The sequence below is a fragment of the Pinus tabuliformis genome, chromosome J (genome assembly GCF_031772625.1).
Source record: "Pinus tabuliformis cultivar Carrire ecotype Pingquan chromosome J, CPIR1, whole genome shotgun sequence".
NCBI classification, from domain to species: Eukaryota; Viridiplantae; Streptophyta; class Pinopsida; order Pinales; family Pinaceae; genus Pinus; species Pinus tabuliformis.
The window spans coordinates 1,153,295,347-1,153,312,886 of NC_142295.1; the positions used below are offsets into that span (position 1 = coordinate 1,153,295,347).

General features: G+C 36.7%; 1 pseudogene; it reads right to left on the minus strand.

Moving 5' to 3' along the window:
- Positions 1–2,448: 2,448 nt before the first annotated feature.
- On the minus strand, positions 2,449–3,829 carry LOC149231173 (transcription factor ICE1-like; annotated as a pseudogene).
- Positions 3,830–17,540: the final 13,711 nt, after the last annotated feature.

Here is a 17,540-nt window from a genome sequence, read left to right on the forward strand (position 1 = left end):
CATAATATACATATTCTGTAGCCATGGGCATTCTTTAGGCTATATTGCAGTATGATAGCTTGCAGTATGTAGTAGCACAGATTTGATCTCCTCAGGTGCAATTTTTCCTTCTTTAGCTTGCTCTTCCCGAAATACATCTAGTGCAAATCCATTGAAGCAATTGATGACTTCTTGCTAAACATCAAGCCCAAGCCCATCCAGTGCCCTCATGGTGGAGAGTAACAGTCCAGGCCGTCTAGCACAAAATTCACCCATCAATTCTTGTAGTGTGTTAAGTATTATTTTTCATTCATACCTTGTTAAACTCTATTTGCTGAATTTACTTATACGTTATTGAAACTCTGTATTTATTGCTGAAACTCTGTTTCTACTTGGTCATTACATTGTTTCCATAAATTTATTTATAGGTGATCAGCAATTATTTTATTTGGTTTTCCAGAGTGAGTTTGTGAAGCATGGTAATTAGAAACAAGTGCTTAAGATTCCTACTTGAGGAATAGGGTCTTGTTATCTATTAGAGCACAACTAGTCTCTTCCTTTACAGATTGATTTCCTTTCCTAGATTGTTCTTTATAATGTAATCCAGGATTATTTTGACCATTGTCTACAATAGAGAGATTGTTCCTGCTGTAACTCAAATTAGAACATCAATTTGTTTAAAGCAAGGTGTGATTAGAGTAATTGATACTACAATTTTTCATTGCTTTTGGGATTGAGCATATACAGTGTGTGATTGCCTTTGAAACAAAGAGACTTCCCTGGGCTGACAATTCATGTAGCACTGGTTGCTTAAATTAATAAGAAATTAAAGTGACCAATAGTGAATGGAAGAAAAATAACAAGGAAGCTACAATATGTGATGTGGAACTGGGATTAGTTTGGGTCAACTGGATTGTTACAGTGAATCCTGGTTACAATTTTCTGCCAAATATTATCCCTGCAGAGCAACAGGACCCTGAGCAACTAAATTTATTGTCTTGTTTTTCACATACTAATTGGTAGTTAGGCGACTAGTGCCTCCTTCCTAGGATGTCAGAAAGGAAGAGGTTAGAAGTTACTCTGCTCACCACACATGACATTGTTGTCCACAGTGAAGATATCATTCTTGATGGGGTGCTATTTGTGGGAAACAAAGGGACTAAGGTAGATGTGATATGGCAAGATGGCACAAGGACATATGGCATAGATTCTAGAACATTGATTCCCATTTATAATCCTTTAGAGTATGACTTATTTTCTGAAAAATATTTGTTGAAGAAGGATTCAGATGATGATGGTGCTTCTTATAAAGGCAAATGAGTTGGATTTGTAAAGTGTGTGGATTCAAAAGAGCGCACAGGAAGAGTGAAGTGGCTCAAGGCTATGGATTGTCTTGAAGATACACATAAATTTGATGGCGAGGAGTTGGTAAGTGTGTATGAGCTAACTCACCATCCAGATTACTACTACTTTGTTGGGGACATCGTTACATGTCTCTTTCCTGTATATGGGGAAACAAAGGTGCCTGCCATTGTCAATCAGTTGGTTGGACAAATAGAATGTAAGGATGAAACAAGACCCAAAATGTTTTTGGAACTATAGATCTATCTAGAAACCAAAACACTCTAATGAAAAGAGAGAAGGTAGAGCTTGACAAGAGTCTCCAAGAATCTAATCTATCATGGATTGGGAATGTCATAAGTCTTCAAGGATGGAGACATCGGGGTAGCATGGGCAATTGGAATGGTGTCAAAGGTTAGACCTCAACAAATATTTGTGGTTCTTGGAGATGAAGATGATGCATCGGTCTGCAATAATGCTGAAGAAGATGATAAAAATGGTCATGCAGGCTAGAAAACTATTGATTTTGATTTAGTTAAGTTGATATTTGGTAACCTTGATATGGAACAAAAAAGAGAGGAGGATATAGTGCACATGGAATAGAAAAGGGAGGAAAATACAGCGCATAGCTTGCCCAGTAGCAGTGGTCATGACCTAGGTCACTTCAAATAGTTTGGTATTGTAAAGGACCCTATGGATCACTTCTACCACCAAGAAACAAAACCAGCATATTAATAAGCAGAAATGGATGAAGAAAGTTCAGCAGGAATGGAGCATTCTCCAAGAAAATTTACTAGAAACAATATTTGTGAGAATTTATGAGGATAGGATGGATTTGCTCAGGGCTGTGATTATTGGAGCAGTTGGGACTCCACATCAAGATGGGCTTTTATTCTTTGATATTCATTTTCCATCCGAATATCCTAATGTACCCCTTGTTGTACACTACCATTCTGGTGGGTTATGGTTGAATTTGAATCTGGGAAAGTGTGTCTGAGTCTTTTAAAGACATGGGTAGTGATGAGATGTTGCACGAAATGAAGGTTTCCAGTCTACTCCAAATTTCAGTTTGATACTGGCACTGAGACAGTTGTAGCTGATTCCATTGATGTTGTTTGTACTTAGAAGCTATTGTTTTGAATACTCAATTGCATCTCCCAGAATAGAGGCTTGATCTATCTTGCTGATCTTAGGAACAAAAAACCAAAGCATGTAAAGCCTATCATTGAGCTTCTTTTGGCACCTTCATTTGGCCATCAGATTCTTAGTAGGCAAGCCCTTCTTCTTGCCCTTATCTCCATCACCATTAGTATTGTTATTAACAACAGCAGCATTCCCAGTGCCTCCTGCAGAGGCCAAGCCATCTTCCCTAATCTCGTCGACCTTATAACTACTATTATTGTTACCACCAACATCATCCGAATCATATTGAATCACCAAACCAATCATTGCTTTCATCCACATCCTCCTCTTCTTTCTTATTATCACCCACCGACATCAACGTCCTCTTCCCTTACACATTGCTATTGCTATTTCCATTAGGGCTCTCTTCATCGAGCATTCCAATGCAAGGGGTCATTGCACATGGGCTGAGGGAAGTATGCCTAAGAGCAGCACACTTCTGGAAAAAAGTAGGCTGAGCATCCACTGGGGCGCAAATCTGAAGGGGTCTAAGAATCATCGGGCTGCTAAAATTTAATGTCACAGGGAGTCGAGGGCAAACAAAGCTACTCAAACCCTGAATATTGCTCATATTATTATTATTTGTGTTGGTGTTATGATTATTGCTAGCAAACAATCTAGTGTTCGAGAAATTCAGGGTGCTCGCGGGCATCATTCTGGGGCTCAGATTGGAGGTACCACTACCACCCATCTGGCTGTGTGGGCTACTGAGATTAGGCATCGGGGTAGCAGTGTTCGTGTGGGTACTAGAACCCTCAAAGCTGGGACTCAGCTGCCTGAAAATTCCTCCCGACAGCCTCCCATACAAGTAGCTATTGCTGCTACTGTTGCTACTGGCATTGTCGCTGCTCACCAACCCCTCACAGGCTAACTCATGGAAGGGACTCGAACTCGCAATGTCTGGGAGCTCGAGAGCATGGTGATGATGAAGATGACGTTGATGATGGTGGCTCCCCTAGCTAGAAAAAATTGGACCTGCGAAGGGTCCAGGCTAAAAATCAAGGTGGGCGATGACGAACAAGAATTCATGGCGTGTTGTAGCACCATATTGGGAGGCTCGAGATTCGGATTAACAAGAGATGAATAGCATCAAAAATCCTTCACATCTATATTGAAACAGGCGCCCTCAAGATGGCTGTTAGCATTTATTCATATTGGTAGTAGTTATATCGTTATTGTTCATATTGTTGTGAGAAGTAAATCATTCTTCCACATCTAGCATTGCGTTGAATGTTGGCAAATTCAAATTCTCGTTGTTGTTGCAGTGGAGGTCTGTGGCATCTTCGAGACCTCACATGCCACCATTCACATTCATTCTTGACATCATTTTTATCCCCAATCAATCCCCAATGCAGTCAATCTCTCTCTCTCTCTCTCTCTCTCTCTCTATATATATATATATATATATATATATATATATATATATATATATATATATATATATATATAACTCACTAGTGTTCTATATATCGATTAATTATGGCGACAGCTACCATATATGATTTAGCTTTTATATGCAAAAACCGATTAGTATGAAGCTTTTGGATGCATATTCCAGCGAAATCTAATGACTCCCAGCCATTTCTAGTCCCTAGGATTCGATCCTGTGCCGTATAAAGAGTTGGAAAGCCCATTTCTTCCACTTAGAACTCGCTCATCTCAATCTATATATGAGGAAATATTGGCCTTGATACAACTAGCAGGAAAAACAGAATAAGAGGATAGGGAATAACCATGCTACCCATGATTTCTGACGCTGAAGAGACAATAGCGAAGTCCTCATTTCCAGGCTCTATAAGAGCACCATTTCCTAGAGACACCTTTTAGGCCTCTGAATCTAACCATCCTCTTTCAGTCTTCAAGACAAACCTGTAGCAGGCATTGGGTCTGTAACTTCTAGAAATGCCAATATCAGTTACGGAATTGCTTAAGCTAAAATGTTGTATCAAGTTATCAAAAATTGCTATGAACATACTTACATGGTGAGAGATTGGTAGTATTAATGTATGAATCATTTAAAATGTTATACTCGAGTATTTGGCCGAGCTCAACATAGACTTCACATAGTTTAATGGATTGTGTGTAAACATAGGGCTCAAATCTATATGCAAGGTTGTCATTAGTGAGAAGTATAAATTGTGGGTTTAGTGAGCTTGGGTCTGGATTTTGAACCTGGCTCTCATACCATGTGTAAGAGCCCTATCCTAAGGGTCTTCTAACAAATCTATTTCTCTAGAATTTAAATGCAACCATAGGCAATAATTTACTTTCTTACAAGGCTTTTAAACAATGAAAATTTTACCATTTACATCCTAATCCTTCTAACTTATAGTGAAGATTCCATTTTAATAAATTTACATGAACAATATATAGAGGAATACCTGTACCGATGGCTAATGGAGATTCCTGTGAACTTCTGCTCCTGTTGAATGCTCCTCTTGACTAACTCAACTGGATTTACCTCCTAACCAACTAGGAAATAATTCCTAGCCGAGGAAACCTCGACATGCTTCCTAGCCCTCTGAGCCCAAGTCTAACCAAATGTAGTGTGTGTCTCCAAGATGAATGATCCAGACTAAGATGAACAATATTTCCCTCCTCTCAACAACCCAAGAAACCTCCACAGGTTCCTAAGGTCTCCAAAAGCACAGCCAACCCCAAAATCATAAGCAAGACGCCACTTCCCCCATTTTCTCCATTCCTCCTTCCCTTTTTATACCCTCCTTCTCTTCTGCATCTCAACAACCTCTCATTAGTGTCATTAACTTCTCATCCATCCTTACAGTTGACTTCTCTTCCCCCAAGTAAAGCTGGGAGTACATTTGGAAATGTGACATGAATATAAAATTGGGAAATTAATGGGAGAGGACCATGTCTTTTCCTAAGTAAATTAGAAAGTACATTTGGGAATGTGAGATGAATATATATATATATTGATAATTAAATGAGAGAACTATGTCTTCTCCCAAGTAAATGTAAGGGTACATTGGGGAATGTGAGATGAATATATATATTGATAATTGGTTGGAGGGGACCATGTCTTCTCCCAAGTAAATGTGAGGGTACATTAGTGAATGTGAGATGTAATTAAATAGAGAGGACCATGTATTCTCCCTAACAAATGTGAGCTTACGTTGGGGAATGTGAGATGAATATATATATTATTTGAAATAATGGGAGGAGACCATATCCTACCTAAGATTCAATTTGAGAAGGTAAGTTGGGAATTTGAATAATAGAAATCATGAATTTTATATTAGACCAATATTTCTCAATATTTTCAGATAATGTAAACATTAATAAAATTTGTAAGATAAGATTTAAGTAGGGCATTACAATGTTCCTCAAATAGTTTGGAACTAATTTAACTGTACTTTACTCAGTAAATTGAGCTAACTAATTACGACTCAAATATAACTCAACCTTATCTCCTTAATTTAAGGGATACCTCTTGCATGACTTTAGAAAGACTTCTAACTTGAATTTGTCCAACTAAATAATCCATAATGAATTAATTAATTATTTTGAGGTAGCTGGTAAGACTAAATTCAATTTTAATTCCCAATTTTAATTCAAGAACAAATTAAAATTAGAATATTGTGGGTTCTATTTTTATCATTTCTTGTTGTTATTTTCAACAAGTCAGAGAGAGAGAAGACCAATGGAGCTGAATCGAAAGAGGATAGCGATAGAGGGGGCAAGACCAATTAACTAATGTAAGCCTCCTTTTATGTTGTGGCATGTGATCTAAGTGAGGCAGGGGAGGCATACCTATACCCATCGAGATAAATCAATACAAAAAATAACGATGCGCCGAGAAAAATGAAATTGAGCAATAAAGTACATGTTGAATGGTACATGACATGCTGGCATAAATAATCCAGAAAATAATAAAATGTGTCCCATATATATAATGCGCCTGGAAAAACATGAGTCAGGACTGAATATATTAACATTTGAGTACATGAGATATAATGTCCCTTTCATCAAAAAATGGGTGGGAGGGAGGGTAGAACAACCAAAGAAGCCATGTTGAACATGAAAGGGCTATGCAAATCTAAATGGATAATCAGAAGGAGACATGCATGCTATGAGCACTGCAAGTGGTAGGAACCGAACCCGTGAAATCTGTGGAATTGCATCTCAGGCTGTAGCATAATATCAAGTCATCCGGGCATGTGGGGGGTGTTGGGCCACTAATTTGTCATTATTATTATCACTTTTTAACATCAATTTCATCCATTTCTACCATTCTTTATCACGTCATTTATCATAATTTATCATATAATTCCATTTTATAATTATTTATGCTCTTATGGATAAATACTATTTTTCTCCTTTATTTTTAATGAATTGATGATTATTATGCGTGATTTTACCAATGATGGTTTATTAATGGATTTTTTGTAACATCACTCACGATTTTAGCCTCCAAGATCTTTTCCAGATTGCAAATTTTATCTCTAGCTCATAATTTAATATTCCAGCTCAGAAATTCGCTGGAATAAGAAGTGACAGTTTTGCATTGGACATTTCAGAAAAATGAAGGAGAATCTAGAAAATAAAAAACATGGGTTATATCTAGAACGAACCGAATTATTTTTTTAATGAGAAATTTTCCACAATTTGGTCTGTATTAAGAGAAACTGAAGGTTCTTATAAGATGATTTTCTCAGATTTGCTGTTGTGGCCATTTTCCAAATTCTTCCAATTGCAATACCAAATTCGACTTGTTCCTGCTAAATGTTGATGGAAATATCTTTTAGATATGATCTTGCTGATCAATTTGTTTTGTACAATCCAAATTTGTAATGGAAATCAACTTGTAATCAACTTTGTTGTAACTTCCCTTTGATTTCTGTGTGTTTAAATGAAAAAAGAGATCAAAGAGGAAGGAGGAGAAATAGAGGATAATTGTAGGATAATGGGAAGGATAATTAGAAGGTAGGAGATGGAGAATTTTTAGATAGGATGTAGGAGAAGAGATAAGAAATGAGAGATGGGAGGATGAACAATTGTTGAATTTGAGGCAAATCTAAGAGCTTCATTATGCTGTAATTATTTCTCTCATATGCTTTAATGAAGGAAGTTATCCATTGAGTTCTACATCTGTTATTTGTAATATGATATGAGTTATTTCTCAAGGCGGAACTAAGTCTTGGGAAGTTGGGCCCAATATCTTGGACGAGGTTCTACCTTGAACATCTACAGTAGTTTAGTTGTATTCTTGTTTCTTTGAATTTCAATCGTTGTTCTTTAAAGTAAATTTCCATTTTAATCAAGTAATTTGTTAAGTTTATGCATTTTCAATTTTTTTATTTCCTGGAACTTCTATATTTCATTTGATTTGTTGCTCTAGATTAGCATTTGAATTCTATTGAGCGAAATAGCTTAAATTTCCAGTTCAGCGAGGTGTGATTTAATTTAGCAATTGTTCAACTTGTGTGATTAGGATAATTGTTTTTTCTATCATTTACTTTCTTCTTTCTAATTTTAGTTTTGTTATTCAAGTCTTACATTTTATTTCTAGTTGAATGAGATTGATAGTATAGTATACAATCGTATAGAACCATTGTTAGTTGTTGGTATTGTTATGAATATATTTTGTCGATTATCTTGAAATAAAAGGACGCTCCTTGGGTTGATAATTAATGTCTAGGTGATTAGTTGTTTTCTTTATTTAATAAGAAATTAATTTTACCCAACATTTTGGCACCGTTGCCGAGGAGGCAGTCAAATTTTACTAGCACACTAATATCTGGTTGTAGATGCATACTTAAATTCATGAGAGCTCAATATTGAAGATGGAAGGTAAGAACCTACATGTGCATTGTGGGGAACCAGTGATGGGTATACCTTGAGTAGTTAGGCTTACTTTATATAGCATGCGCTGATAGAACTAGGAATTTTAGAGGTAGAATTTTCAAAAACAATCTCATGATTCCACTCAAGTGGTGATGTAAGTACCACCTATTTCACTAACTAATTGACAGGAACATTTGAACGAGGAGTCTTAAAGAAACAAATGAAGGACATCTTCTATTATGGTAAGAAATGGCTTACATTTCGACTGTTGAATTCCCTATAAAGATCTATGAGGAGTGGCACAAATGCACATAATTCCTCCATCTTCTCTACCAAATTTTCATGGTCTGGAAAATGAAGATCTAGATACATTCTTATTTGATTTTGAAGTACTTTGTAGAGGATATGATTATTGTATTAATGATCAAAGGTTGAAAATGTTTCCTCTTACTCTAAAAGGAGAAGCTCTCTGATGGTTCATGATCCTTGGTGGGAACTGCATTCAAACATGGGAGGACATGAAGAATCTATTCTTGAAGAAGTATAAAGACTACTACAAATCCAATGAAGATATTTTTGGAATGATACAAGGGGAATATTAAATCTTGGAGGACTATGTAGAGCAATTTAAATACAACTTTAAAAAATCAAAGCATAAGTATTTGGAAAAAGAGATATTAAAGACACTCCTTCTTAAAGGAATTAAAGATAAATTTTTAGAACTCTTAAATCTAATGGGAAAAGGCGATGTTTTCAAGTTATCATATGATGATATTTGTGAATTATGCAAAAGTTATTGAAGAGGAATCTCCAAGGCTGGTAATAATTATAAATAAGTTTCTTCTTTCTTTTATAAATCTACTACAAGAACAGAAGATATAAGAGCTGAAATCAATGATTTATTTGAACATTTTAAATTTAATTTTATTAGCTCTCTAAATTCACAATTGGATGTTTTGTAGTTTTAGAAAAATCAAGAAATTGAAGAAGCATTTTTCCTTCATGGCCAAAAGGAGCATCCCATAAATAGTCACTCTTCCTTATCTAGGATGGAAGTAGCATATCAAAGAGACGGGAAAGATGCAAGAAGGTAAAAACCATGGAAATTGTGGCCTACATGTATGGTTCAAAACACTTCCTCTCCATTTTCTTACTTGCATAATCCATTATGGAATACTCATGTGTTAGGGAAGCCATGTCAATCTCAATATAACCCCCACCAATCTTGTCTACAAGTTTGGCATGGTTAATCTTATGATGGCATGACTACTCTCCCTCATCTTGTAGCACAAACACATCATCCATATTCTTTTCCAACCTTTCAACAACATCTTGCTTGTCTATCAAAACCATCCACACAATCCAATCAACTACATCATCAAAATCTTCCATGCCCAACACAATTTCATGCTCAACTCATTCCACACCCTCACTATAATAAACCAGTACAACATGCTTACAGTGTTGAACTGAAAAATTTACGTACCCTTCCCACCCATTCTATCTCACATGCACCATTGCAGAAAACTTATAGTGAGATTGGGAATGTTTCAAATCCAAAAATTGTAGAAGTTATCGAAGAAAATGAGGTTTCTTCTAGTTTGCATCAACAAGATGTTTTAAAAACTCGAGAACTTCATGATATGATGACTATGGACAATCAAGAAAGTAAAGGATATATTGAAGATTGGTTTCACTCCAGCATTTGTTTGCAAAGTCGCTGCATACTTCAACAATTTTTGACACCATCTTTTCTAGTGGTGTTGGCTTCTCATACCCTACTATTTATTAACATGCATTTTTCAAATTTGGGTATATACATACTTGAGGCCTTATTTCAAAAATGGTTCCACTGGAGGTACTCTTATATGTAAGCATATTCATTTTTCAAACAAGAGTAGGTTAGTGTAGAAAATAAAATAAAATAGGACATAAATACATACATTTTTTTTTCAAATAGTTGTTTTTGTTACAACACGGTGTGGAAATCAACATCGGTGATAAATGTTTTAATTTATTAGTGTATGTATATGTATTATATTGAAAATAACAGTTCTTCAAACACTCATATTCATTTGTATCACAAATTTGGAAAAATTGCTTGAATATCATATTTTTTGGCTTGCGGGCTTGATGAAATTTCTGAAAACACAGTCGAGAAAGTCATGTTTTGAGGGAAAAAAAGGGAATATTTTTAAAACCTGTTTCTATCCTACATAGCCCTTGATTTCTACTTTCAAACTTAATTTTAATTGCTCCATTTGGATTTGAAACGAAAAACTTATAACGAAAACATTGACGGGGTGTTAATTAGTCAGCTAAGGAACAGAGTTGGGACAATCAATTTTTGGAGGCCTAAATGACTATATTTTTAAAACCTATTTCTATGGTATATTACTATATGAATATAGTTTACAATTAAATTTGAATAACTTGATTTAGATATCATATGAGAAAGTTATGGCCCAAATATTGACTCTCTATTGTGACTCAACACTCTTAAAACTCTGTTTTTCCAATTGTTCATTAAAGTATTTGACCCATCAATTCTTCTTGTCTTCAAAACATGCCTCTATTGGAGATACAAAAGTGAATCTACTTTCATTTCGAATTTTAATCAACTCAATCCATCATCAAATGAAAAAGTATGCTTAAAATATCCATTGTTGGTCTAAGCTGTGAAATCAAAAATGACTCTGTTATGCAGGTCATCCTAGGAACATTTGACAGATCATCCCCTGAAATTTTAAAAACCTATTTATATTGGCGATATACCTTTGAAGTAGCTCTCATTTGGCTTAGGAAGCACTCAAATGGGACAAAAAAAAAGGAGTTATGATTAAAACACTGCTGGTTAGTATGGTTGACCACTGCTCTCCCACAGGTGAAAAATAATTTTTTTTCTTTGTTTATCTTTCTATGGATTTGTTTTACAGAGTAACTACATGCTATTTTTTTTCATATGTCTTGGATTATGAGAGCCCGATCACCTCTCTTCTTCCATGATTTCATGTTTTATTATAGGTAGATACTCGTTTTTTGCAGGTTCCAGGGGAATAAAAGAAGTCAATTTATGAATGAGCGATTCTTGAAAGAAATGCTAATGAAACAAGGGAATTTCATCCAATCCATTAACTAATAGATTCATAATAGAAGAAATGGAGAATTAGTTTCCATTTGAAGATTCATGTCACTACTGCCAAAACATTTTTCCAAAAGATCATTTTTTTACATTGACATATTGATATTCCTTTAGGAAATAACATCAGAGCTATTATAACTTAATTTATTTATTCATTTACTATTTTTAAATAAATTTTTGTTTCTTTTCTGATTTCTCTTATGTTTTCGTATTTCAAGTGTTGCTTCCTTCAAAGTTGTAGTTTCTACTCCATTGGTGATTGTACAAAAATTATTTTTTTGTGTGTATTGTTGTTCAATAGATTGAATGATTTCTTTTCAACCGATTGAACAACACTTTTGCGTGTCTTATTTTTGCTATTCAAAAAATTGAACAATTGTTGTTCAAACGATTGAACAACACTTTTGTGTGTTTTATTTTTGTTGTTCAAACGATTGAACGATTGATGTTCAATCGATTGAACAACATTTTTGCGTGTATTATTTTTGCTATTCGAACGATTGAAAGATTGTTGTTTAGTCGATTGAACATCACTTTTGTGTATTTTATTTTTTGTTGTTCAAATGATCGAACGATTGTTGTTCAATTGATTGAACAACCCTTTTGTGTGATTATTTTCATTGTTCAAATGATTGAAAGATTGCTATTCAATCGATTGAACGACACTTTTGTGTGTTTTATTTTTGTTTTTCAAATGATTGATCGATTGTTGTTCAATTGATTGAACATCACTTTTGCATGTTTTATTTTTTTGTTATTCAAAATATTAAATGATTGCTGTTAAATCGATTGAACAACACTTTTACATGTTTTATTTTTGTTGTTCAAATGATTGAACGATTGTTGTTCAATCGATTGAACAACACTTTTGCATGTTTCATTTTTGCTATTCAAATGATTGAATGATTATTGTTCAATCGATTGAACAACACTTTTACATGTTTTATTTTTGTTGTTTAAACGATTGAACGATTGATGTTCAATCGATTTAAAAACACTTTTGCATGTTTTGTTTTTGTTGTTCAAATGATTGAACGATTGTTGTTAAATCGATTGAACAACACTTTTACGTGTTTTGTTTTTGCTGTTCAAATGATTGAATGATTGTTGTTGAATCAATTGAACAACACTTTTGTGTGTTTTATTTTTGTTGTTCAAATGATTGAAGAATTGTTGTTCAATCGATTGAACAACACTTTTGTGTATTTTATTTTTGTTGTTCAAACGATAGAACGATTGTTGTTCAATTGGTTGAACAACACTTTTGTTTTATTTTTGTTGTTAAAATGATTGAACGATTGTTGTTCAATTGAACGAAGAACACTTTTACGTGTTTTGTTTTTGTTATTCAAAAGATTGAATGATTTTTGTTCAATCGATTGAACAACACTTTTGCGTGTTTTATTTTTGTTGTTCAAACGATTGAACGTTTATTGTTCAATCGATTGAACAACACTTTTTCTTTTTTTACTTTTGTTGTTCAAACAATTGAACAATTGTTGTTGAATCAATTGAACAACACTTTTGTGTGTTTTAATTTTGTTGTTCAAACGATTGAACGATTTTTGTTCAATCGATTGAACAACACTTTTGTGTTTTTTGACTTTTGTTGTTCAAATGATTGAACGTTTGTTATTCAATCGATTAAAAAACACCTTTGCGTGTTTTCCTTTCCGATTTTTTTGTTCAATCAATTGAAAGATTGTTGTTAAATCAATTGAAGAACACTTTTTGCATTTTTGTAGGAATAATTGTGATTTCTCTTTACTGTTTCATCGCCAGTCATTTTGTCATTTTTCTTTCTCTTTTATGTTTTGAATAAAAAAACCATATGGTTGGATTTATGCCTAAGATAAAGAAAAACAATAATATTTTTTTTTTTTTCTCTGTAAATACTAATTCTATTAAAAGAGGTGAAAAAATATGTACAATGAGGTCAACGCCTCAGAGGAGGCCGAGGCCAATCCTCATCCAAAAACTCAGGGACAATACAGTTTAACCTAACAACCAGATTTATAATGCAGACCTCAGAGATTTGATTTCAGTCCCTGTCATACTGACAAAATTTACCCGGACTACAGTTATCATACCCTTCAGTGACCTCAAAAACACAGTAGCGCCTAGCGTAGCTGACTTTAAAACAAAAAATGAAATCTGTGTTGGCTGAAATTGCTACCTGAAGCATGAGGCTGAAACAGACAAGAGTATTTAGCTGCAAAATCAATGGCTTAGGAACAAAAAAGCATAGCATGTGCACCCAGTGGAGTTTAGTCCGCCTGACTTGGAGACTCTTGCATATCCTCCTTCGTCTGGCTTGGAGAGGCGACCCAAGTAACGAACCCATCTTCGTCCAGAAGTGGCGCTCCACCAGAATCAGTAACCAAATGTAAAGCACCAGTTGGTCTTTGAGATGGCTCGCCAACATTGTCGTCTTCCTTAGTGGGGTCAGGCTGCTGAGGCATTTCCGGGACAGCGGTGTCCTCATTCATGCGGTCAGCATGAAACACCAACCCAGTCATATCCCCAAGTAGAATGCTATCATCCTGAGAATTTGAGGAAGCGGGAGGGGTTGAGCTAAGCTGGTTGCTCTCCTCCTCTGAGACGAAAACTGTAAAGTTTACTGTTACCACCGGCCTGTTGAGCTGACTTTGGAATACAAATCTGGCAGTCTGGTAAGAGTTATTCGGGATGATCCTCTCTTGGTCTGAAGGCGGAGATGAGGGAGGGACTAAGGCAATTGGGGCAACCTGCTGAGGAGCAGACTGAGAAGAGCAAGCCTTGATTCCAGACCGACCCACCCCGACGTGGAATACCTCGACTGCAAGGCATTGTAACAGAAGCAAAAGGCCTGAGAGATCGATTGAGACAGAGGAAACCCGAAATGGCTGGAGAGCTGCTGATATCCTGACAAATCCAAAGCCAATCGATTAAGTCGACAAGAAAGACCAGACAAGGAAATTGAAGCGGCTTATCTTCATATAGAATAAATTCATTAACTGTTGCAGAGGAATTGAGCTGATCCATGTTAGTGAGCCGAATCGAGGATAGAGTAGCCATGCTTGCATTGAAATCCAGCTCGCTTCGAGACTGAACAATCTTTAATTCACCTGCCTTATACCTTAAACTACCTTTGATGACGTGTACCCTGTAGATCTCCCGCCTGCCATCCGTCAGGCCAGGTGTCTGCGTGGCATGCTTGATCATTGATTGCCGATGTGAACACCCGCATCCGGGTGCGTGTCCTTTATCTGAGATTTGTCCTGAGTAACAATTTCCTGGATTTTGGCAATTTGGTCCCTGGAAGCTAAGCTGGCGATAGTACCTTCAAAGTAACCATCCTTAGCGTCCACTCCAATGTTGGCAAGAAGATCAGCGAGCTTATTTCCTTCCCTTCTGGTATGTTTGAATGTGATTGCTTGGTGCTGAGAAAGCCAGTGATTTATTAGCTCAAGCCTCTGGGCCATTCTCCAGCTATTGCTTACCTTGTGAATGGGTGAACCGTGTTGAAGCTTTGTGATCATTCTGATTATGATCTGCGAATCTCCTTCTATAATGAGAGGAAAAAGATCCCTTTCATGAGCTAATTTGAGACCTCGCCATAATCCTTCCAATTCTGCTGAGTTGTTGGTGTCCCATCCTATCGAGCCCATGAAGATGCATTGAGGATTACCCTTATGGTCTCTGAAAGCCCCTCCGTATCCTGCTTTCCCTGGATTTCCTTTAGAGGCTCCATCAAAGTTGAGCTGGAGCATATCTAAGGGCGGCGGAGTCCAAGTGCTTGCTTCCTGACTTTGCATATTGGGGTTCTTTTTATTGATTGAGTTTTGGTTTATCTGAAGCCTCCAATTGTCCCATATTGTTTTTTCCTGAGGTAGTGTGGGAAGATCTTCTGAATGCCATTCTCTGATTGAAAGAGTCTCCATAATGTTCTGATGGAATTTGTTCCAGATTTTTTCTAGAGGCATAGTTTGATCTTTGAATATTCTTCTGTTACGCTCTTTCCATATATTCCACATCAGTAAGCCAGGTATAAGATGCCACAAGGTGTTAAGGAGATTGCTTTGAAATGGCTTTTGACTCCAGTTGCGTATGGTGACTTTGAGGTCTCCTTGCACTCTTCCCTCTTTTTGACAGCGGAAAGCAACCTTCTCCCATAGTTTCCTCCCTGTTTGACAAGTTTGCATAAGATGAAGGGCTGTTTCCTCCTCTTGCCTGCACATGTGACATATAGATGGTCCCGAGAAGCTTCTTTTCCTGAGATTATCCCACGTTAGAATTCTGTTGTGACAAAGAAGCCATAGAAATGTAGAAACTTTCGGCCAATTGGAAGTGTGCCAAATTTTTTCCCATAAGTTATCTTTGTTTATCTGCTCTTGTATGATGATGTTGTACGCTTCCTTTGTAGTAAAAATTCCTTTCTCTTCATAACCCCATCTTAAAATGTCCATTTCTTCTGAGACCATGATTTGCCTCTTTTGTAATTCTGTATTGAGAAGATGCTGAGTTTGTGCAGAGCTGTTCGGTAGAAATTGATTTGCATTTTTCCATTGCCTATATTCTTGAGCTGTAGCTGTGTTCCAAAATTGATTGACTTTGGCTAATTCATTTATCTCCCGCTCAACAGTTGGAAGATCTTGGAGAATGTCTCTTATTTTTGGTAATTGCTGCCAGGAGTCCTCCCAAAAACGAGCAGTGGTTCCACTTTTGATTTCCCAAAAACTATGTTCTTGTATGAGATTTCTGTGTTGTATGGCTGAATTCCAGATTGCCGATCCCGTGCTTATCTCTGTCATGCGTATTCTTTCTTCCATGGGGCAGTTGCTTGCATATTTAGCTGTCCAAAGGGAGGCCCATGGAGTATTAGGATGGGCAAGCCATCTCCACCAGATTTTTGCACCCATTGCCTTATTGCTGTTCTCAGGGTCTCTCAGACCAATACCTCCTGCTTTCTTAGGAAGACAAACTTTATCCCATTTAATTAAAGCCCATTTACGATTTTGGCCCGAGCCTCCCCACAGAAAGTTGCGCTGGAGATTCTTGATTTCTTTGAGAACCCATTTGGGGGCAGCCAGGATGGAGAAAAGATAGAGGGGCATGGAGTGAAGGACTGCCTTGATAAGAACGATTCTGCTTGCCATATTCAGAGCTCGATTAGTCCAGAGGAATAGTCGAGTCTCTAGTTTTTCCAACAATTGCTTCCAGGAAGAATGTTTAAGGGCTGAGGCCATTAGAGGGGCACCGAGATACTTGGAGGGAAGGGATGCACTGGTGAAGCCCAGAATTCGACCTATGGCTCTCTGGGTAGGAACAGGAGTATTAAAGAAAAAGATTTGGGATTTGACTCGATTGATAAGGGCACCAGAAGCATCAGAGAAAGTAGACAGAATGGATTTGAGGAGGTGAGCTTCCTGCACCGAAGGATGGCCAAAAAGCATATTATCATCTACAAATTGCTGGTGGGAGTAGGCAGGGGAATTGTTAAAAGAAAGACCTCTTAATTGCTTATCGAGCCTAGCAGCGGTGATGCTTCTACCCAATCCCTCAGCCATTATTACGAAGAGAAAGGGAGACAAGGGGTCTCCTTGCCTAATCCCTCTGGAGGGATGGTAAGTAGCCGAAGGAATGCCATTAATTAACACAGAGAAGAAAGCTGAAGATAATAGGTTAAAAATCCATCTGACCCATGAGTGTGCAAAGCCAAAGGCAATAAGAATTTTTTGTATATAGACCCAACTGAGACTATCAAAAGCTTTAGATAGATCTAGCTTAAGCAACATACCTGGCTTCTTGGTTTGCTTTAGGGAGTGGATTATCTCATGAGTTAAAATAATCCCGTCCGTTATTTGTCGACCTTCTACATAGCCTGATTGCTCGGGCGAGATAATAAGAGGGAGTAGCGGCTTTAATCTTGTTGCTATTACTTTTGAAGTAATTTTATAGATGATATTACACAGAGCAATAGGTCTGTATTTGTCAGGGGTGTTGGAGTCTTCCCCCTTTGGAATTAAGGCTATGAAGGTAGCATTTAAGCCTGGATACATCCATCTGAGAGCTCTGGATTCCTCCATGACTTGCCAGACCTCATTCTTTA